At 40.7% G+C, this 18104-nt stretch overlaps 1 long non-coding RNA gene across 1 annotated transcript in view; it reads left to right on the top strand.

The window, feature by feature from the left end:
* The window catches only part of LOC311603329, a 100595-nt gene that overhangs the window by 53378 nt on the left and 29113 nt on the right, over nt 1-18104 (top strand). Inside the window, exon 2 of the long non-coding RNA XR_014781049.1 lies at nt 6749-6813. This is a non-coding gene — a long non-coding RNA (uncharacterized lncRNA). The remainder of the gene's footprint in view (nt 1-6748; nt 6814-18104) is intronic.

Raw genomic sequence — 18104 nt, 5'->3', positions numbered from 1 at the left:
AAGTTTATGGGACTGGCTTTTTATTTAAAAATTTTAAATTACATTTCTTTTTTTACATATCCATTTGTAATATTACACATAAGCAAAATAAATTGCATATAGCAGGAAGAGCCAGAAAACAATCAGGAATTATGTAAATGTTACATTCATAGTGATTTGGCTATTTGTGTTTGGCAACCTTGAAGAAAACACCTTTCCTATCTTGGTGAGTCTAAAATTCTGAATGAAAATCAATATCTGTCATATCTCATCTCTATTAACTTAAAACATCTATCTAGATTTAAAAACATCTTAACCCCTAAACAACTAAGCTTAGTAGTAAAACTAAGCTATCTGGTCTTCAAGCCCATCGAAGACTTGAGAAGGAGTAAAACTTAGTTACCTGAGTGAACCGGAAGTGCAGGTTAGCAGCTTCCAAAATGAAAAAAGTGACAGAGACAGTGTGTTGCCTGAACAGTCACCCAACATTCTCTATAAATAAGAAGTAGAAGGTATGTAGAATGCACTCCACAGTGTGGCTTCCCTCACTCAGCAGAAGGCGTGTGAGACTTGTCTGTGGGTTGCACATCAATTGCTTATTTTTTAATGGAAAAGTAGAACTTCTGTGAGGGTCTACCACCATCCATCTATTTTCCTGTGGGTAGATGTTTGAATGGTTTCCAATTCGGTCTTGTGATCCCACAGAGCTTTGACAATAGCTAACAAGGGATTATTTGAGGCTATAGTTATTAGTATAGGCTGAGGCTATAGAGATACAGTCATTCTGTATCTGAAATGACTGTGACTTGAAGAAGTTCAGATTTTGAAATACTTTGGATTTTAGAACTTATGCATGACCTCATCCTTCATTTTAAAAAAATCTGGAAGTTAAAAATTTAATTTTTACAGGTATAGGTATGATGTGAGTGTTCAGCGTGTGAGCGCATGCAGTGTGTGCCACAACCCATGTGTAGAAGTCAGAGGTCAGTCTTGGGTATTGGTCCTCCTCACCTTGCACCTTGTTTGAGATGGGCTCTTTGCTCTTCATCAGTGCACGTGCCAGCTTAGTTGGCTTGAGGACTACTATGGCCTCCCCATCTTTGCCTGCTCCATCACTTCAGGAGAACTGAGATTACAGTTGTCTGTGGTACCGCATCGGGTTTTCCATGGACCCTGGGGATTTGTATTCACACTACTTGGCAAGTGCTATGCATCCCCCACGCCCCATCCCACCCCAAGCCATCACCCAGGCCCTGAATCTGAAACTATATAAGATTCCCATGATGCTCAAAATTTTCCAACTTTGAAGCATTTCAGGTCTGGGGTTCTTCGATCAGGGTTGCCTAGTCTTACTATGTTGTGTTATGTCTGAATGTAATTTTCCCAGGAAACTTAACTTCATTATACAAAGAATCACAAGTCGCACGAGAACTTGATTTAGACTTCCCATACCAACCATGTCAACAAGAAAGAAGACAGATTAATTCACTCTTATATTGTGGGTGAAGAATCCTACTGAGTTTTCAGGGACACCCAGACTCACAAAATTGGTTACTTGGTGAATCCAGGAGCAAAGACCTGGTGAGACAACTTGAGATAGCAGTATTCCTGCTCAAAACTGTGAGCCACCTGGACCCCTCGAGGAAGACAGACAAATTCCAAGTACAGTTTTTGAAAGTATGGGAGGCGACAGTCAGACAACTCTAAGCTTTTTCCAGAATATAACGTAGGGGTTCTGTGATGTGATGAAGATGTTCTTCTAGAATTATGGATGCTGAAACACCCTGCATCTCATGAGTCTACAGTCAAAGGTGGTCCCTTCTGTTTGGGGATTGGACATAAATGATGTTTTACTTTATTTTTCCATTTATAACTTGGTCATGAAAACTGTGATTTAGAATGTTCTATGCTCATGGAACTCCTATCTGAATTTTTTTTCCTTTTTTTTTCCTTTTTTTTTTTTTTTTTTTTTTTTTTTGGTTTTTCAAGACAGATTTTCTCTGTGTAGCTCTGGCTGTCCTAGATTCACTTTGTAGACCAGGCTGGCCTCAAACTCACAAAGAGCCACTGCCTCTGCCTCCCAAGTGCTAGGATTAAAGGTGTGTACTACCATGCCTGGCTGAAATTTTTGTTTGAAAGTTTATTTATTTATATTATTTTTAGGGTACATTTTTTTTCTTATATTGCACCTACTGTTAATGAGGAGGGGCAGCATAATGAATGAATGAAGAATTTATAATTATGTTTCTTAGAATGGTACAATAACATTTTAAAGATGTTTTTGTAGTAGCTTTTCCCTGATTTCTTCTCTGTGAGATAATTCTTAATGTGTTAAATTCAGTTAATTTGCTAATGAAGACTGACATGCATTTTTCAATAATAGGATTTTCATGAGGGTGGTTAAAAGTTATATTATGAGATTTGTTCTTAGGATAGCTGTTGAATCAAATGCTGTTGATGAACTTTACAATTTAATCTTAAATGTCTATATTAATGAAATCCTTAAAAAAATGACATTTGCTAAGTTCACTGGTAAGGAGGTCCTACTGAATAAAACTAATTTATTTTAAATTAATTATTTATTTGGCATTTGGATTTTTTTAACTGTAAAAGGGAAACTGTCTCAATTGTAGAATATACATAATGTATATTAACAACAATAAAATTAACCAGGTTCTTCTTATTTAATTAAAATATCTTTTGAGGATTTCATACATGAGTACTGTATTTACTTCATTTCTAGCCATTTCTCCTCCAACTCCTTCTGTGTCTTCTCCTCCTGTATCTCCCCCAACTCCTTTTCAAATTAATGACCTGTTTAATGATATGTCTCTATATCTGTATATCTGTGTGTGTGTGTGTGTGTGTGTGTGTGTGTGTGTGTGTGTGTGTATATATATATATATATATATATATATATATATATATATATATATATATATATATATATGCATTTAGTGTTGCTCATTTGTGCACGTGTTTAGGGCTGACTGCTTGGGGTTGGTTAACTGATGAGGGGCCTTTTCCCTGGAGGAGACTGATTCTCCTTCTCTCAGCAGCCATTAATTGGTCCAAAGCTCTTTATCTATGGATGAGGCCTTGAGAGATTTCCCCCATCTGCGTTTGCATGTCAATTGGCATTGCCATTTTTCATTGTTGAGGCAACCATATTATTGAGAATGTATGGATACTGTTCCCCTAGCATAAAACAACAACAAACAAAACAAAACAACAAAACAACAAAACACTATGCCACAGCAGATGTCTGAGTCCTCCGGCTCTTACAATCATTCTGTTCCTTCTTCCATGACGTCCTCTGAGCCTCAGTTTTAGGGGCTGTGTTGAAGGGGTACCAGTTAGGGGCTGGGCGCTCCACGGCCAGTGGTTCTCTGCCCCTGGACCAGCTACAGCTTTCTGTAATGGTCTCTGTCTGGTACAAAAAGAAGCTTCTTTGATGAGAGTTGAGAGCTACACTTATTTGTGGGTCTAAGAATAAATATTTACAAAGCAGTTAGAGATTACGGCGTTGTAGGTGAGTAGCTACAAAAGGCTCTCTTCTAGGGCCCATGATCTCATCAACTATGGAGTAGTCGTCCAAATGTAAACTACCAGGTATAACTTCTCTCTTATTAATTAAGCCTCACAAAACAACCCTGGTGGAGGTCACTGGGAGGCTCTAGTGAGGGGAAGAAGAGGGCACAAGTGCCATGAAGGTGGAAGTGGAATAAACAGAGGGGGATTTTAACTGGGAATAGGAGAGAGATAAAAAAAACACTAAGAATCTGGCCCCCACAGGTTGATTATTTTCCCTTAGCAGGGCAGCCTTTCCAGGCCACAGAGGAAGAGGATACAGGCATTCCAGATGAGACTTGATAGGCTGAGGTCAGATGTTAAGGGAGGAGGGCTCCCCTTTCTGAGGACTAAGGGAGGGAGGGAGGGTGGGAAAGGGAGGCAACTACAATTGGGATGGAAAGTGAACAAACTAAAAATAATGAAAAAAGAATACCTGAAAAAGCCATAGGGAGACATTTTCTGGTGACTTAAAATACACCATATTTAATATATACTTTTGGTTTGAGTGAAGTTTACTTTAAATACATTATATGTATAAATTTGAACAAAGTTATGTCAGTTGAGAAGTTAATTCTCCACCCCGGAACCATAGACTATTTAACAAATGGTCCAGTGCCGGGTATGGAAAACCTCTTTGAGCTGTTGGTCAGAGGAACGGAAGTAACTTTCAACATGTTTTCAGTATATGATAGGCTGCTGCCATGGCCCTCAGCTATTTCCTAGAACTCGAAGGTAAGATTCTACTGCTGAAGACATCACACAATTCAGACCTGGAGGAATCCAGTTATACCTGACCTGGAAGCTTCCTCCCTGAGGAAGGCTCTCATAGTATCCAAAGCAAGCTGCCAAAGGGAGAAAGGCAATCAATAGCTTTATTCATCTATAAAGCCTACCAATCACAATAGCCTGCAGGTAGAGATATCCCCAAGGGTACAATAATGACAATTACATCTTGGGAGTAACCAACATCTGTCTATTGATTCTTATTTTCTTTTTTACCTTTCATTGAAAAATAGTTTTTTTTTCCCAAATAATGTATCCTGGTTATATTTCCCCCTTTCTCTGCTCCTCCTGTTCTCACCCCACTTTCTCTCCAATTTGGACCCACCCTCTTTCTGTCTCTCATTATAAAACAAGTAGGTTTCTAAGGGATACCAATAAAATAATAGAATATAAAATAAGATAAGATAAAACAAAACATTAACACATTGAAATAGGTCAAACAAATAGAAGGAAAAGACACCAAGAGAAGTCACAAAAAACAGAGGCTCACTCATTCACACCCTCAGAAATCCCATAAAACCACTAAACTAGAATTCATAACATATACACATAGGACTTATAGGGTAAGAAGAGAGAAAAAAAACACAAATAAAATAAAATTAAAAAAAAGATAAAATAAAAAAAGAAGGGAAAACACTGGCACAACATTGTGAGACAAAGATCCTCTCAAAGATGCCACTGAGTTTGTCTTTTGTAGGCCACCTACTGTGGGGCGTTCAGAGTCTCCAGTGAGACTCTGCTGGAAGAAACTGAGCTTTCATTTGCAAGTGGTTTTCAGTTGGAGATAGCTTGTAGGTTAGGGATGGGAGCATGTGTCCACTTCTTTCAGCTCTGGGACCCCATTTGGTGCAGACCCTTCCTTTCAGGCCCTCTGTATGCTGCCTCAGTCTCGTGAGTTCACACGTGTGCTGATCCTCTTGACTTCAAGGGCTTTGTTTTCTTGGTTTCCTCCATCCCCTCTGGCTCTTAGACTTTTTATGCCTCTTCTCCTGTGGGATTCCCTGAGCACTGAAGGGAGGGATTTGATGGAGACGTCCCATCTAGGGATGAATGTTCCAAGGTCTCTCACTCTCTGTGTAATGCCTGGCTGTGGGTCTCTGCATTCGTTCCTGTCTGCTGCAGGAGGAAGCTTTTCTGAGCAAGGCACCGATCTATGATATAGCAGAATGTCATTAGGTGTCATTTAATTGCTATATTTTATTTTAGAGCAGTAGTAGTTGGCTTTACCCTAGATCCCTGGGCTATCTAGTCAGGTTCTTGGTTGAGGGACATTCTGGTTGTTTCCAATTTTTGCCTATTATAAATAGAGCAATGAACATAGTTGAACAGGTGTCTCTGTGGTAGCATGAAGTATCCTCTGGATGCATGCCCAAGAGTGGCATAGCTGGATCTTGAGGTGGAGCCATTCCTGTCTTCCTGAGGGGCTGCCACGCTGATTTCCATCGTAGCTGCATGAGTCTGCACTCCCACCAGCAATGGTGACGCATTCTCCTTACTCCAGATCCTCACCAATATGAGTTGTCATCTGACAATTGATTTTTTTTTAAAAAAGCAACTCTTCAAAGAAAACAATCATTTGAAATATACTCTGACTTCAATTTTTAACATCTATAACAATGTTCTCAGTCTAGCACTGAGCAATTTAATATTGTTGTGACTTATTTATTTACCATTAAAGTGGGATTTGTTATTTGCTGAGTACAACTTACTTTCTTATTTTTTTCTTTAAGTGAAACTATTAAGTATGACAGGAAAATAACTTAATTTCATTGTGATGCTCCTATTATATAACTATGCCCTCTTTCACATGAGGCAGCTTACTAGTCTGCTCTCATATTATAGGCCTGTCTTTTCTTCTCCTCAATTCTGGCTTTGTATCTTAATTTAAAGCATTCTCAGTTAACAATGTTCTTTAAAGTAGACTGATTGCCTTTTTATCTTAATGCATGTCTGCTTGGCATTATTGTACTATAACTTTTTATATGTTTTTAGTCACATGTTTATTATATCATCACCATCATTATAATAGTCTATATAGATGTTAAATGAGCTACTATTTGTGAAGTAGAGAGTACAATGTCTGACACACAGGAAAGGCTTACTGTTTCTATTTTAAGAAACAGTTTAACCTCTAGGATCTTGACATCCAGGTTGCTTGTGGCCAACAGACTCAGAAAACCCAAAGATTCATTTATACCTGACCTAAAAGCTCTCTGGGAAATTTTGAATCATTAAATGATGTTGAAGATATGGTTCTAGAACGTTCCCAACTGTCAGATGAGTACTTGTGAGGAATGGAGTTCCATAATGAATCTAGCTCTTTGAAGGATTTTGGCTCAAGGTTTAGGTATAAACTCATTGAGTCAACAGCCATGGCGGTGTTCTCAACTAGAGATTCTTGTTCTTTCTGCAGGAAATGCTGACAATCCACCAGAAGATTTCAAGGTTCAAGGAAATCTTGAATCCAGTCATTTGCAGGTATAGTAGATTTCAGGAGTTGAAATGTGAGTTCTCACTTGGGCTAAATCCTATGGCTCCACACAAGAGGGACCCTGTGTGACAGGTACTGTGTCCCAGGTTAGTAAGGCTGCCTTCCATGCAGTCATGCTTTCTGGCATTTATTTGGTCTGTTTTTGCTTGTTTGTTTTTTGTAAAGTCAACATGGCCATCCAACTTTCTTTTGACCCACAAGTGCTGTATGATTTAGGGGGGCTATCTCCAAGGGAAGGACTCCCCAGAGTTCATCAGATCTGAAAGCTCAGATTTGGGAAAAACAACACATGACTCCCAGCTCAACACTCCAGAGACTGTCCTCTGCTTGAGGCAACGGTGTGCCAAAGTTGAGGAGGTGGAACTGAATTAGAGAACAAAGGAGTGTCTAATCTGCAGATAATTATAAAAACATTAAAACCGTGCACAAGCAATTCTAAAGGAAGGCCAGTGAGAGCACGCATGGGCCTCTATCACCGCCTTGCTGACCCCACCATTCCTACAAGTCAATGATGTGATGGCCGAGGTAGCCATGTGACAAGGCAGTTGCCAGTCGAATGGCCAGCTCCTCAGCAGGCGCAGCTCAAATAGCAGCTTTAAGAGAGAAACCCTTTGGGGTGACTTTCAGAAGGGTCCCACAGATCCTGCCACCAGACTTCAGCCACCAATCAAAAGACATAACCGTCCAGCTTGTCAGGCAGGTCTGTCAAGAGACTATAGATGCAACTGCAGTGGACTAGTTTTAGAGTAGTGCTCCATGTGGCGATTGCTAAGCACAGAAGGGAAAGGTGTGCAAGAAAAAGAAAGCCTTGCTGATCTCTGTCTTCCTTCCTCTTTCTGGGGATGAAATAGTGACCAAGTAGCCTTTGCTGAGTGGGGTAGCTAGAGATCAGCTTATCGTGGTATTTAACAGAGGCCAGAAATACTTGATTTCACCACTAGATGGAAATTATATCTCTGTGATGTTGCTAAGCAACAAGAGATCAGAAACCCATAAGAAGTGCCCATAGAATGCAGGGCATTGAGTGGCCTGTCCTACTAAGTTCCTACAAAACCTATCTGAAGGAGTAATAGCCAAAGTGTTAGTGTGGTGGTGGCAGCAGTGGGGTGTGGGTACGATCATGAAGCAATGATGCCAGCTTACTCATCTGCAATAGTAAACAGCCGGAACAGCCGATGCAATTCACAACAGTCATTATGTGTGACTTAGAAGAACAGTTATCATTAGAAATAAATTCAAATATTGAGCACTTTGTCTCCTTTTATTCTCATACCCTTTGAATAAGGAACTTGTAAGTGCTGGAATAAATTCTCCTTGGAATATATCAAAGCTACAAGTGTTTATTAAAAGAGCCAAATATCTAAGCTTTAAAAGAATATTATTATGTCATCAGTGAATTCAGGATATATATATATATATATATATTTCTATTTGAGGAGGAAAATCAATTGGGCAGTGGAGGCCTACAGACATTTTCTTTGCTGGTTCGCAAAAAGGCCCAAGGAACAGGGAATCTCACCCAGGGCTTTCTGAACAGTGACTAGTAGGCTGTGCAGTGTGAAAACACAAATGCTCAGAATAAGGTGTGCACCCTTTAAGTGTTCTTTACCAGCGTTCGGTTTCCTATCCAAGTACTAACCAGGCCTGACCTTCCTTAGCTTCCGAATCCCGATGAGATTGTTCATGGTGGGTATGGCTGTAGACGCCCACGGTCATTTTCATTATTTCTTCTGGGTGAGCTTTCATCCCTCCATTTTTCTCTGATAATTAGTTTTTATAAATTTAAAAGCAAAAGGAGAATAAAACAAAACAAAAAACTAAGCCCAATAGAAGATATCTAGGAACCAAATTTTGCATTTCGTTTACATGTTTTTACCAAGACCTGTACGTCTCCATCCCTTAGCTGCCCCCATCCCCTGCCCATTTTAACTGAGGCACCTGGTGAGTTCTCAGATCTTTGCTGAGATAGGGGCATCTAGGGAGATGACCATACAGGACAAGGGGCAAGCAGAGCGTCTCCCCAGCCTGCCAGCATTGCTGTGGTGAGTATTTGTTTGTGGAGCTCTGACTAAGGCAGCTCCATCAAATCCCACCTAAGTGGTCAGAGCACAAATGAGCCTGCCGGCGGGTAGTCCTACCCCATTCACAAGCTCTTTCACAAAAATTTCCATCACTTTTTAAAAAAAATACTGTTTTTGGCAAACATTTGATACTTGAAATAAAAAATGCATGAGTCACCTACTGGGATAGACTCAGTGTGTGGTTCATTGAATTTAGCTAAGTCGTGAGCCATCCATCAACAGTCCTCTTGGTGAACGTACTTGTAATAATTTCGTACATTACAAACAAAAATAGGTATGATTTTCAAGATTCTTGAAGCTATTTCCCTTAGGGATTCTTTGAATTGTGTTTAGTGCTTTTTGTTTTGCTAGGTGTTGGCCTTGTTTACAGACAGATCCAACACTTCTCTCTCATGTGGTGACGGAACTTTGCTTTGGAGACTTCCTGGAGTTCTGAGTTGAGGGGAAATAAGAATCAAGGACTGGCGTTTGTTCTTGACAGGCTACTGGTTTTTCGGATTAACCTTGGCATCTGAAAATGACGCCTGTCCTCTTGGAAGAGTCAAATTGCTGCAGAGTGCTATAATAATGTTTTGTGTGTTGTCTGAGGGAGAGAGCAGGGCAGAAGCAGGGGGTTGAGTGTCTACTCACTACCGCCCTCTGTTGGACGAACTCTCCACTGCCCAAAGTCAATGAGTGCTAGCATTTGAGGGGCATGTGAGCCAAGAAAAGAACACGGTTATTGGACTTAAATCAATTTTTAAAAATTAGTTGGCTGGATTAAACTAAAAGAGGCTTGTTAAAGAAACAGAACAAAAGGTTTCTGCCTTAAGACGTCCTTGTTCTCCCTCCAGTGGCTGCCAGAGGCAAGCTGTGGCTGAATCACTGGAGTGCTGTCCTCTTGGGAAGTGAAAACAACCCCAAGGGAAAAAAATGTCCCAACTTGTTATCGCTTTCATTAGTGGAAAAACAAAACAAAACTCACACAGGGCTTTTGTTTTTGTGTACAACGAGGATGTTTTTATATGGGTATAAGGTATGGAATCAAGTTCTTCACAAATTATGCCTAATAGGCTTGGGTCTATAGGATGCATGAAGGTGGTCCACCAATCTGGTCGGGGCATTTTCTTTGTTGTGACACACACGCCGCCTTTATTTACATTTTCCAGCGTAGTTAAACGTCCAGGACATACTACTGGCTTCATAACTTGGGAAAATTGTAACTCCGGCGACATCATTTCTCTTGTGCATAAACGAAGCCTTTGAAATAAATGATATCTCTCAGTCATTTTGTTTCTAGGTTACCTTTTCTCCCAAGATGCTAGTGTCAGGGCAAAAGGCCAGGCACACCGAGACATGACGTATTCAGCTGGGAAAGCAGTGCGGGCTAACTTAAGCTTTTGCCTGTTTAGTGCCCTCTTAGGTGCCCGGGTCTCAAGCTGCACAACTATGCGTGCAGCCTGACTCCCCAGAGCCAGCAGATGGCGCACTTGCACAGCCCACACATTTTTCAGATTCCCGAGATTAAAAGCATTTATTAGCATCCAGAAATAACATCAACTATGCTTTGAATAAATTGTAACATTTTCCAGACTACTGAAATTACAGCACACCATGAGCTGGGGCATTTGCTATTATATAAAATTATTAGAACTATCATTAATTTATAGTGCTTCCTGGCGCTAATTGTCCCTTTCAACTAGGCATCAAGAAGCTATTTATAAATGGGATTATGTTTTCAGGTGGAAGAATTAGGGAGAACGTGAACTGGCGAAGGTCAAATAATTTAGACGTATGTGTGGATTGTCTTTAAGCGTTATTACTCCCCTTGTTCTTCCTGGTTCTGATCTCCACTGTTCTCGGTTGCACAGAGAGCGTCTGTGCGTTGGTGTGTTGACTAGGGATGGGGGAGGAGGCCCCTTCCCCTTTCACCTGACCTCCTTAGCCTATGTTAGAGTGCTCCGTTGTGATAGTGCTGCTTGTTTGCTTTGGATTTGCATTATTTTGAGAACTTACTGACTTTATTCACTGAATCCCCCCCCAACAACCTGGTGAAAAGGTCAGAAATCAAGCAACTTGCCAAGACTACAAACAGATAACGGCATTTTTCTAGATTCTCACATCCATAAGTACATTAAATTGATTTTTGGCTTGGACATTTTTTAGCCCGTTACTTTCACTTATGCACATGTGTGGGTCTCAGGTCTTCTGGAGTTGGAGTGGCAGGCAGTTTTAGCTGAGGTGAGTTGGGAATACCGAGAGGAGAACTTGGGTCCTCTGAAAGAGCAAGCAGCAAGTGCTTTTAGGCACTGACCTTTCTCTCCAGCTCCAAGTCTTAATGTTGAAATGGTGGGAACGGAACGTGTAAACTCTTGTTTTATCATGTCAGCTTGGTCAGAGTCACTCTTGTAGGCTTAGAGGAATTTTTTTCTACAACCTCACATTTTGAAGAAATAATTCGTTAGAGGTGGAAATCAGGTGTGACAGAAGGAAGAAGGTTGGCAGGCCCAAGACTCACATGAGCAATGGCTTTGCAGCCATCCCTGGGCCCATTATCCACAAACAAGTGCTGGGGGCGATGGAAGTTTTGCTCTAACATATATTCATTTCAAAAGCATACATAGTGGATGCTGCATGGCAGGTTCATTCAATCTTCATTAAAATGGCGATAGACACTATTTACAGATGAGGAGACAGTAAGTGACAGGCACATTTCTGCCCTGTCTCTGGCTTCTGATGACAACCACTATCTGCATCCCCTGGGGAGTAGATATGCTGTCACAGTGGAGGCTGCTTAACCAAAGCCAGAGGCCAATTCAGACACCTAGTGTGGAGTTTCCTTCAGCCTAACAGAAATCCTTATATATAAATCATTTCTAAAATAAAAAGTGAGAATAAAATTACCCAAATCAGATATTAGCCTTGATAAAGGAGGTTAGAAATTATAAAAGCCAAGACACTTCAGAGTGACCTACAAATGTTTCCTTTTCTTGACCACAGTTACACAACCTGTTGCCCTCCCTCCTCCCTCCTCCCTCCTCCCTCCTCCCTCCTCCCTCCTCCCTCCCCCCCCCCCATCTAGACAAGAGAGCAAGCATGGGTTTTGCTTTTTTTGAGTCTAGCACGTCTTTTTTTTTTCCTATTTCCTTTCAACATGACGATTCCCACTTCCATCCGTTTTTCATGATTTTATTCTTCTGTAAAAATAAATAATATTCCAAATATCTCACATTTTCCTTACCCATTTATTAGTATCTAGGGTGAATCTGTGTATTATGACTAGCACTGGCATGAACATAGGCATGCAGGCATCTCTGTTGTGTCTAGGAATGGCATAGCCGGACCGTATAGTAGCTGCTGGTTGTAGGCCTAAGGTTATTGTGTAATTCAAATGATGATTTCTGGACCTGCTCCACCCCCATATCTGGTTGCAACCCTTGTTCTGAGAATCTCCTGTCTCAGTGTTGTGTAAATATTGCTCCCCAGTTGTTCCCTGATATGCCAAGAGAGCAGCTTACAGCCAATCACTGATCAGGGAGATAATAGGGCTGGACTTCCTGCCAGCCAGGGGAGGAAGAGTGAGAGGAAGAAGTAGGGGACTCAACCATGGGCAGAGGCCTGAGAGCTGGAGCAGGGAAACTACAAAGTCTAAGTATCTCTAGGATGTATGTTGGGAGGAAACCAAATTAGCTTAGAGGGTTAAGAACAGAGCAATAACTGCTCAATTATTGTGCTGTGAAGCTTTTTGTTAAATAAATGCAAAAGAGTATCAATTACTTCTATGATAGCTGGGTTAAGAGATGTGCACAACCCTACTAATAATTTTAAATGCATGCTTTTAAGGTTTATGACATTGAGGAGAGCTATGGAAAATTTGTTAATTCATGTTCACTGACGACTTAACAAATGAAAATTATGCCAAATTTTCTGCCACATTTTTTGTGAATATATGCTATCTTCCTCTTGCTATAATTGCACCTTACCTCCCTGTAGTGTTCCTAGGAGAGAGACTCCAATTTCAAGGTATATGTGAATCACCTTGGGTCTTGCTGAATCCAGATTCTGACTTTGTAGGTCTGGGAATGGTGCTTGATAGTCTGTGTTTCTCAACACTCACTGCTGCTGCAGCCCATAATGTTATGTGGATAGAGGCAACCTCAATCCTTCTGTACTGCACAGCCCTCTCCCTCCCCTGCTCCACAGCAGTGGTTGTCAGTGTGATTCAGACTGAGCTAAACAAGGCTCTCACTTTTCCCACTTACCTGGCTCATATATGTAGACAATGAAGCCAGTTTATTGGGAGATACATAAAGGAAGAAAGAAGACACACACACACACACACACACACACACACACACACACACACACACACACACAGAGTGGGAAAAGGAGAGAATCAGTTCATGTATTATTATTATTATTATTATTATTATTATTATTATTATTATTATTATTATCCTGAAGGCAAGGGTTTTCTGAAACATCTCAGTTTAGCAAGCAAGGTCCTTTTATAACTAAGCCAGTGTGAGTGATTCTGGTTCAAATCTAAGAGGCTTTCCACAGGCTCATTTTTTTTAGACAGTTGGCCCACAGCTCTTGATGCTTTTTAGGGAGTACATAGGTGATGGGGATGTGCCTTCAAAGGTTGTACCTCATCGCTGGTTCTTTCTCTTTGCTTTCTGTCTACCAGGAGGTGAAGAATTTCCCATTACCATGCTCCCTAAGTCCACAGGGCCAAGTAGCCATGAACCGAGCCCTTTGGAGACAGGAGCCCAGAACATCTTTCTTCCTTTAAGTTGTTTTCCTGGTTATTTTTGTCACAGATGTGCAAAACTAGCTGGTACAAAAGGGTTCTGCCAGGCACAGGCGTGATTTAGATTCAAGATGAATGCAGCAGGAGGATGGCTGCCTTCCTGAGGAAGGGAACAAGGAAAAGATTTTGAGGCTACCAGCAAAAGGTCTGGGAAGACCTGTAAGAACGACAGTAAAAGATTCATTATTGTGGCCTGGCTGCTGACTAGTTCCAACAGATACCAGCCACAGTGACACTCCAGACCCTAGTTCAACACAAGCTTTGATCACCTGAATGTCTTTTGTAGTCATCGTAAGATGTGCAATATTTTGGGGGGGGGGGTGTGCTGCTGAAGGTTGTTGAGATTATAATGTATTTGTAGCATTTCCCCTTCTCATTATTCCCTTCAAACCTTCCCATGTATCCCTCCTTATTTTCAAATTCATGTCTTCCTTTTTCACTAATTGTTATTGCATGTATAACAGGTAGTTGTTATTACACACACACACACACACACACACACACACTCAGGCACACACACACACACACACACACACACACTCAGGCACACACACACACACACACACACACACACACACACACACACACATGCAGGCACACACACACACATTCCTAAATATAACCTGCCTAGTTCATATAATGTTACTTTTATGTTTTAGAGCTGACTATTTGTCTCTGGACAAGCCATTGGTATGTTCTTCCATCGGGATGATGATTTTCCCAAGCTCAGTATCCCTCAGTTGCCTGCAGCTCTTTGTGTAGGGTTCAGGCCTCTTGGGCTTTTCCCCATACACTTTGGCATGTTAACTGGTGCCCTCCTTGTTCAGCCGATGTTTAGGAAGTCATGTTGGTGCGACTTCATGGGTGCAGCTTCTGACGTTACTAGGAGATAGGCTCACAGCAAACTCTGTGGCTAGTACGATCTTTCCTCCTCATCTTCCACAATGTTTGTGAGTTCAGCATTTATCCACCAGAACTGGGCTTCATAAATCTGCATTTTAATTGGTCGTGGTTTTCTGTAGTGGTCTCATCTGTGTAAAAGAGAAGCTTCCTTGGTGAGGGGCAAGGACTGCACTCATCTGTGGTTATAAGGACAAGATGATTGTTAAGGAGCGTGCTAGTTTAGTAAGGCAGCGGTGATAGAATTTCCTCCAGTATCCATGACTTTACCAGTGCCGAGGAGTTAGCTAGGAGTCCACTAACAGCACGCCTCTCTCTTGTTAAGTATATTAGGGCTCTTGAGTTCAGTTTGAGATGTATTGGTTACTACAAGGTATGTGTGCCCCTCCTGCACCCTTATGGATACTGTGCCATGCTGATAGCCTGTGTGGTTTAGGTCTCATACTGGGTAGAGCTGTTGGTTGCTTCTCTCCCTTGGAAGCTTGCACAGGGCCTTTTAGTACCATAAAAGGTGGTGCTCACAGAGGAAGCATTTTAGTCACGTCCAGCTCAGGGGCCTCTGGGCCCTGTTTCTGAAGTGCATGGTGTAGTCTGGTACTGAATTCTTTAATCTCTGCAAAAGAGTTTTTATCTGTGTCACTTAAATGCATTGAACCTAATTTGAAAAAAGCAAGGGATATCACTGAGAAACCAACAGCAGGGGAAGTGGAATCTGTTCTTTTAAAATAGCATTTTATTGGTGTATATTTACTGTAGCTACTTAGAGACTTCCTGAAGTTTTCATACACTTTAGTCATACACTTTAACCATATTAACCTCCTCCCCTTTGCTACTTACATTTCTTCCCCAATAGAGTTTTGCTTCTATTTTTATGTTCTGTATACATCTGGTTTTATATATCTACATATCACCTAAGATCCACAAATGACAGAAAATGTGATATTTGTCTTTTTGAATCTGACTTTTTCTCTTAACTTTAACTTTTTCACTTAACTTTAACTTCAGTTGCATCCACTTTCACTTACGTTTAAAACTATAAGATGTCTCTTATTATTTTATAAAGTTTAAACTTATTTTCCATCAGTTCTTATATAGGGCATATATAGTGTCATGCCAGATTATAGTCTTCATGGTTTTTAGAATAATCAACAAAGCTTTATCCCATATAATTAACTTCACTATACCTAGAAATCATTTCTATTAAATTGTCTTACATTATTCTGAATGCAGTAAGTGGATAATTGATTGATATTACAAAAATTAAAGTCTTTGGACTGTAGATAAAGTCAAGAGTAACATTACAATTTGGTTTTATTAAACATCATAGGAATTTGAAAGAAGCCCAAGAAGAGTCAATTTCTAGGAGTTATAATGACAGTGGACTCTGCACTTAAATACGTTGTTAACCTCTGCAGGAACCGTAAAATTTTTATGGACTATGGATTGGCGGGTGGGGAGGGGGACGGCAATGGGAAAGGCACACATTCCATGCTTCGGAGACTCAGTTGATATACAGGAGCACTGCACTGGAAGTCATCCAGAGACCTTGGTTTTATTTCAACACTTCCCTGCCGTCAGCTCTGCACTCCATCTTCAACCCCCATGCGTAAGGCCTAAGAATTTTGTATGGACGGCATTTTGTAGTGTTTATCAGATGCAAGTGCTCTGGGATGGGGCACTGTCCACTGTTCTGAAAGAAAACAGTGGCAAGCTCTTGAGACAAAGATTCTAAAGGAAAGAGCAAATTACCCTGATATGAGAAAAGAACACTCTAAAGCAATCCAGAATTATTGCAGACCAGGACACTGGGTGATTCAATTTGGGACTATGGAAATGTTACAAGGAGTCTGGGATGGATTTCAAGACTTTTAAGTGAATAAATACCCCACACACATATGCTTTTCTTTTTTAGTCTATATATGTGCTATTTTAATGAACAAATAGCAGTTCTTTTTGTTAAATGCATTTATCTTTATTTTATATCCATTGGTGTTTTCCCTAAATATATGTCTATGTTAGAGATTTGGATGATATAGACAGTTGTGAGCTGCCGTGGGGGTGCTGAGATTTGAACCCAGGTCTTCTGAAGAGCAGACAGTGCCTTTCACTGCTGTGCTATCTCTCCAGCTCCAAATGACAGTTCTTTAGGGTGAAAATGAATCCATAGTGGCTTTCTCCTGTGCTCTTAATATAGACATAATATCTAAATGTAAAGTACTATAAATCTGTTAGTCTTTTCCTTTAAATTTTAAGCATACTAAAAAAATGGGATTAAAATAGATTTAAATTTAAGTACAGGTAACTTGGACTTAAATAAAAATTGAAATTCAGCAGCAAATGTGATTTGGGTTCTTAAAAAAAAACCCTCTATAGATTGATGAGTGGGTGCTTTCTCTGTATCTTAGGACTGTGAAGAATTACCTAGAGGCAAGACAAGGGTTCATTAATTAAATTTCTGTACTGGACACGCAGCACGCCTGACAGTCCTCTCATTATGTGCCCCTGAGAGGGATACTAGTTGTCAGCGGCCTCTGTAGGATAATTTTCCTGCTGCTGTAACTGCCTGAGAACAGGCTTTAGGGCACTTTCTCATGTCTATTAGGTAAGCCATTTGAGAGGAAAATGGTTTGGCACTGAAGAGAAAGTCAAAACATCTCATATAAAAATGCTAAAATAATTTTTATGACAAGAAAAGATCCATCCAAATGTAAATAACTTTTATCCAGTGCCCTAGAGACACCTCACTTTTGCTGTCTCTTTCCTCAGGTATATTTTTCTATCTATTAACACAGGGAATATTTTATGTGCCCTGATATGCTATAACTGAATTATAGAGTGAATAATTCAATTGTTTTTCGTAAGTACTATAAGCTGAAAAGTTCAGCAATCCCTTGTGGCTTTTTTATTGGGTGAGACCTCTGGGTATTGTGGACAAACCCCACCCATTCTTATGCTAATTAAAAATGAATAAATTAATAAGTGGAAAAGGTTAATTCTCTAAAGTTTTGCTGAAATAGACAGCTAGCTGTTTTTAAGTATTTGGGGGGGCGCTGTGCATCTCTGGGGCAAGCTGGAGACCTGTGACAGGGTAGGCTCCTGGGAGGACATGGGGGTGACTCTAGCTGAGCCTCCAAACTGTGGGAGATATGGAGCCTGAAGCGGCTGTCTCCTATAGCCGGGAAGGACGTTCAGTGGAGGGAAGGAGACACCAACCCCAAATCTTCAATCCAAATTTACCCTGCCCACAGGGATAAAGATGGAGCAGAGATTGAGGGAATGGCTAAACAATGACTGGCCCAACTTGAGACCCACCCCACAGAAGAAAGTGAACCCCAGATACTATTAATGATACTCTGCTATGCATGCACACAGCAGACTGTCCTCTGAGAGGCTCTACCCAGCAATAGATTGAAATAGATGCAGAGACCCACAGCCAAACATTAGGCAGAGCTCAGGGAGTCTTGTGGAAGAGTAGAGGGAACAATAAAAGGACATGGAGGAGACA

Source organism: Acomys minous (assembly GCF_964271855.1).
Source record: "Acomys minous genome assembly, chromosome: 8".
Taxonomy (NCBI): domain Eukaryota; kingdom Metazoa; phylum Chordata; class Mammalia; order Rodentia; family Muridae; genus Acomys; species Acomys minous.
The sequence above is the reverse complement of the archived record's forward strand: the minus strand, read 5'-3'. Positions and strand labels throughout refer to the sequence as shown.